A 5,947-nucleotide genomic window follows, 5' to 3' on the forward strand; every position below is an offset into this window, starting at 1 on the left:
TAAGAATATTCCAGTCTCTTAACACTTCACTGTATTACCTAATTTCTCTTAAAATGAAAATGAAAAGGTGTTTTAAAAACAAACTTTTAGGACGGGGGTGAAGGGCAAATTCAGTTTTAAGAAGAATTTCTTCCCCTAAGCCTATGCCAACTGCTGTCTTCTTAGATGTCATAGTTTGTGAATTCTGTGTCAAAGCCTTGAAACTATGCCTCAACACTGGGAACTCCACCGACTCCATATCCATACACATTTTAAATATTTTAACAATCAGGCTGGTACAGATAGCTTTTCCAGGTTTACTGGAAGAGTCTTGCAAACTGTACTTCAAGCATCACGAGCGCTTACAACTGGCTGCTCCGTCTTTGGGGAATGAGAGGGAAAACTGGATCCCTGAGATCTCTGAGTCTAGAATCAGGGCAGACGGAAGAGATGCGATGGGGAAAGGCCAAGTGTGGCCTTGAAAAAGACAACAGCCAAGGAAAGCGAGAGAATGACAACAGTTAAGACGAGCTGCCCATTCAACGGCCAGGCAGCCATGACTGAGAGTCTTGAGGATCTGAGGAAAATAGAAAGAACCCAGGGAAGAATGGAAGAAAAAAAAAATCAGAGGGGTCAGTGTCCAATGACTGCCAAGTTCAGCACAGATGAACGCTGTGCCGACAGCAGAGCGCAAATAGTGAAGTCGGGTCACGGTCCGCGGCACGGTCCAACAAGCGGCACAGTCGAACGTGTGGGTGTAAAAGGGTGAGCAACAAGACTGGCACCGTGCCTTTAATTCACAAACTGGACTTACCTTAAATGCAGCGGGCGTCCAAAGGACCCCTGCAGCTAGTCTGTGCAGAGACATCAATACCGGCATTGGTGTCAAAGGTTATAAATAAATAAATTTAAAGAACAAGCAAGAAGGAACCCGTGATTACAAGAGAGCCAGAGAATGGCTACCCACTCCAATATTCCTGCCTGGAGAATCCCATGGACAGAGGAGCCTGGTGGGCTACAGTCCACGGGGTCGCAAAGAGCACACAAAATGACTAGTTGTCGGCCATGTATGTGCCTGGGTTATCAGTAAACATGGGCTTCCCTGGTGTCTCTGACGGTAAAGAAATCTGCCTGTAATGCAGGAGACCCAAGTTCGATCCCTGAGTTGAGAAGACCCCCTGGAGAAGAGACTAGCTACCCACTCCAGAATCCCTGCCTGGAGAATCTGAACAGAGGAGCCTGGCAGGCCCCAGCCCATGGTGTCAGAGTTGAACACGATTAAGCAACTAACACTTTTCTTTTCATTTACCAGTAAACATGAGTAGTTCAACCGCAATGTAGTTTTTGTTCCTTAATAAACCTACTTGTGTCCAAGGTCTCAACTCAAAAAAGAATGTCATTCAGAGGTCACTTAGGGCCAAAGTGGGGGCTCATTTGCCCATAACCAACCATTCCCTTTGTGATTCGGGTAAGTCAAAGGAAAAGGGTGGAATCCCCAAGGCATTGCTCTAGATATCAGAATCATCTGGGGAGTCTTTAAAGGGCACTCCATCTCACCCTCAGATATGCTGATTCAGTTAGACTGGGGGTTCAAAAACCTTGGGCATTACAATTCTTCAGAGCGCCCCAGGTGTGAACAAAGGTGAGAATTACATTCCAGTAGCAAGCTGGCTGGCTTCTCATCACTCCAAAGATGAATGATCCTGGCTGAACTATAGTTAACAGAGGATTTTCAGCAATGCTCTCCTCCAACTTTAAGAAGCATAAAAGCTCCACTTTCCTCACAGTAATAATGGAACCCTCCCTGAATGTGAAATGACAATTTTAATAGGTGACTACTTGTGGTTAATACTACCTGAAAAGGTAGGAAAATGCCAAAATTGAAGTATCCATGTTTGCTATTCTGAGAACATTCAAAACCCACAACCCTTTTAAAGCTGGGAGATTTCCATTTCGGTCCTCCTCATTCCCCCTCCAGACGCACTTACAGATGAATAAAAGATGGGAATCAAGAAGACTGGCAGGAGTCCTGGTTACCATGGCAGCAAGCAGATGAAACGCCACAGCTCATGAAACTGATAGTAAGGGCAGGCATCAGGTGGACAGCATGGAGCGGCACCTGGCTTACTGACTGCTCTCCTTCATGCACAATTCAGTGCACGGCCTTCGCCTTATATTTCAACCCGTTCAGGGAGCAGGAGGGGACGCAGCACTGGAATGACAGGGAGACCAGGGAGGTAGGAATCAGCAAAGGGCTTTGACAGTAGAGAACAAGGGTTATCAGCAGAGTCAGTTTAGCTTCTGTGAATCTTCTAAGTGTCACTGTACGTATGGGTTTAGCAAAAATATCAGCCGACTGGTTTAAGGGAAATTTTTTAAAAATACACCTCGAGAAGAGGCGGAAACACGGGCTTTGGCAAGACAGTCACATTTGCGTTATCTTGGTGAACAACAGACCCAAACCGTGACTATCCTGCAGTGGTGCTTAATTCAAGCAGTGGGAGGAAGGTTCTTAAAGGACTACATTGCTCTAAAGAGAAGACAAAGGGCTTACAAGCACAGAGGAATTCAAGAAATCAAAATACCCTTCAAGAGTCAGCTACTTCCAAGGAAAAGTGTGCCTCCCCTTCCCTAATCCTGCGTGTGTGTCTCACTCCACTCGCATCTTGAGAGTGCCATTATTCAGGACACCCTCTTCCCCAACCACGCCCCTCCAAGTGGCTTTCTGTTCCATCGTCACCAGATGCTGGAGATCCAAAGAACCTGGCGCACAGGATGCAGTCAACAAATGTCTGATAAATAAGTGCTTCAGAGAATATGTGGACAGACAGACGGAAGTTACCAACTGTACTTAATTCAACTAGAACAGAAAAATGGCTTCAACTAAAAAATGAAATAAAATTCAGGAGAAATAAGATCTTCATTGCAAAAAGGCAGACAGCACACACATAAACATATATACAACTGCACATTATATATATAATGTATGTATATAAAGGTAGAGACGCATAAGAAAGTTAAGTATATCTTGTTAGTCAAAATCAGAGATGTACAGTCAAGGAACTAGGAACAAACGGGGAGGGTGGAAATACAGACACAGTGGGAGACTCAGAAAGGTGCCTCCAAACTTCTGAAGATTCTTGGGATGCAATAAAACCAGTGGACATTTGACTCTTACAGTGTACCAGAGAAGATTACAACAAAACTGAGACTCCAAACACGTAAGAAAACTTCTGTTAATGAGTCAGCAAGGCCCATGTAGAGACAATAGTATTTTACAGCATGACAATAAAATCTCAAATGAGAGCCAGAAGGAGTAAAATCCAAAGTTAACGGCAGACCTCATTCTGTTCTACTTCCTTTTCCTGTCAGTCTAAAATCAGCAGCATCTACCCTGGAGCACTGCATTCAAACTTGGAGGTCATGTATAGAAGCTGTAACTCCCAAGGTAAGCAGAATTCCTCAGTTCCCGCTGTGCTGCTGGTTGACATGTTCTTTTAGGATAAGGCAGAAATAGGCAACAGGCCCTGAAATTTCGAGCTTCCAAAGCTAAGTGAAGAGTGGATACCAGGATTCCCCAGCAAGTTGGGAGGATTCAACAGCAGCATATTTCTCACCCTCTTAAAAACCTACGAGAACTCCTGTTAAATAGTGTTGCTGTTAACACACAACTCTACAAGAATGAGGGAGAGAAGGGAAAACAGCAATACAATTTTAGGAAAAAGAAAGCAGGTGGAGAAAAAGCACCAGTGGGGAAAACCAAGAGTCAAACCATATTTACACTGTAGAATTCCCAAGACCTGGAGACTGGCTACACTGAGTACACCTCTGAAAATGCGGGTGAGTCAGGAACTAAAATAAAGCTGCTTCAAAGTTTATGGAGTAGCTGGACCCCTAGATGCGTGTTTGGAGGCTGAGTCTCTGGAGTGGATAAAACAGAAAAATACGTGGAATTGAGGGCAAAGACACAGCTGTAAGAGGCGATATCACGCACACTCAGTCGTGTCTGACTCTGTGACTGTGGCGTGGACTGCAGCTCTCCGGGCACCTCTGCCCATGGGATTTTCCAGGCAAGAATACTGGAGTGGGTTGCCATTTCCTCCTCTAAGGGATCTTCCCGACCCAGGGACTGAACCCACATCTCGTGTCTCCTGCACTGTCAGGCGCATTCTTTTACCACTGTGCCAGTAAGTACTCAAGAAACAATGGAATGTGCCACAGAGAACCCAAACTAGCCTGAAGGGACACCTGTTAGCTAAATCTGGAAACATCTGAGCAAAACAATGACAATAATGAATCATAACCTACTAAATAAGGCAGTACATGAGTTCAAACTGATAGATAAACGGGGAGAAGAGGAAATTCTTGATTTCAGTATAGTAAAAAAAGAAAAAGAAAGAAAAATCACTGTTTTACACCACCAAAGGAATAACTTGCTAAGGCAAGAATTATCAATGGATGCCAAAACCATGGGCTAGTTTGATGAGGAAGAATGAGTTATTTATGTGAACTCTGTGAAAGCCACTCAGTCGTGTCCAACTCTTTGCAACCCCATGGTCTATACAGTCCACGAATTCTCCAGGTCAGAATACTGAAGTGGGTAGCCTTTCCCTTGTCCAGGGGATGTTCTCAACCCAGGGATCAAACCCAGGTCTCCCACACTGCAGGCGGATTCTTTACCAGCTGAGCCACAAGGGAAGCCCAAGAATACTGGAGTGGATAGCCTATTCCTTCGTCAGCGAATCTTTCCAACCCAGGAATTGAACTGGGGTCTCCTGCACTGCAGGTGATTCTTTACCAACTGAGCAATCAGGGAAGCCCAAATTAGAGTTTATCAGGGAAAGTGAAAGTTAAGTCGCTCAGTTGTGTCCAACTCTTTGCAGGCCCATGGACTGTAGCCCACCAGGCTTCTCTGTCCATGGGACTTTCCAGGCAAGAATACTGGAGTGGGTTGCCATTTCCTTCTTCAGGGGATCTTCCAGACCCAGGGATGGAACCCAGGTCTCCCACACTGCAGACAGACACTTTAACCTCTGTGCCACCAGGGAAACCCAGTGAGATAAACTCAATTGTCTCCCCCACAACTTACTTACTACCAAAAGGGAAGATGTTAACTAGACAGTGGAGAGACACAGTAGGTACCACTTGAATCAAGTATCAAAGTCAATGTCAGCAATAATGAGACAACACATCACACACCTCCCAATGTGAGGCTTTGTGGACCTATTATTGTTGCTTATGTTGTAGTCAAAACGTAACCAAAAATGAATAGTGAGTCAAGTCATGAGAAGAACAATCCTAAATAGGAGTGGAATTCACAAAATGACTGGCATCTAAACTTCAAAAATACCAGTACTACGAAAGACAAAAAGAACACCGAGAAACTACTGCAGACTAAAAGAGATAGACATTAAAGCTAAAGGCAATGAACTGGTTTCCAAACTTAAAAATTAAAAAAAGTTGCTATAAAAGGACATTTGAATCAAAGCTTTAAATTAAAATATTGTACTACTGTTTTCAGATTTCGATAATTATTTTATGCTTATATGGGTGACTGTCCTTGTTTTAACCCCAAGTACTTAAGAGGGTTAAAGGGGAGTGAGGTCTGCAACTTATGTTTTCAAATGGTTCACGAAAGCGTCTGATGAGAGAAATGACCAAGAAGCTTCGGCCAAATGTTAACTACTATAAACCTGGATGAAAATGTTTCCTGGGTTCTTCACACTATCCTCACAATTGTCCTACAATCTGCAATTATTTCAGAATTAGAACTGAAAACACTGAGCACATTTTTATTCACTCTGTTTTATATTCTCAGTTAATACTTGCGACTCCATGCTTACCAAGGTGAAGAGCAATGAACGGTAGGGGAACGCACTGGAACTCTTCATGAGCCAAGAGAAAAGGAACTGAGGCACAACCTCGAAGACGGACGTATGTTCATACTGAAAATACTCAGCCACAGAAA

At 43.9% G+C, this 5,947-nt stretch overlaps 1 protein-coding gene across 1 annotated transcript in view; it reads right to left on the minus strand.

Moving 5' to 3' along the window:
• MRPS6 (mitochondrial ribosomal protein S6) overlaps positions 1-5,947 on the minus strand; it is a 66,542-nt gene that overhangs the window by 26,414 nt on the left and 34,181 nt on the right. The window lies entirely within an intron of this gene.

The sequence above is a fragment of the Ovis aries genome, chromosome 1 (genome assembly GCF_016772045.2).
Source record: "Ovis aries strain OAR_USU_Benz2616 breed Rambouillet chromosome 1, ARS-UI_Ramb_v3.0, whole genome shotgun sequence".
NCBI classification, from domain to species: Eukaryota; Metazoa; Chordata; class Mammalia; order Artiodactyla; family Bovidae; genus Ovis; species Ovis aries.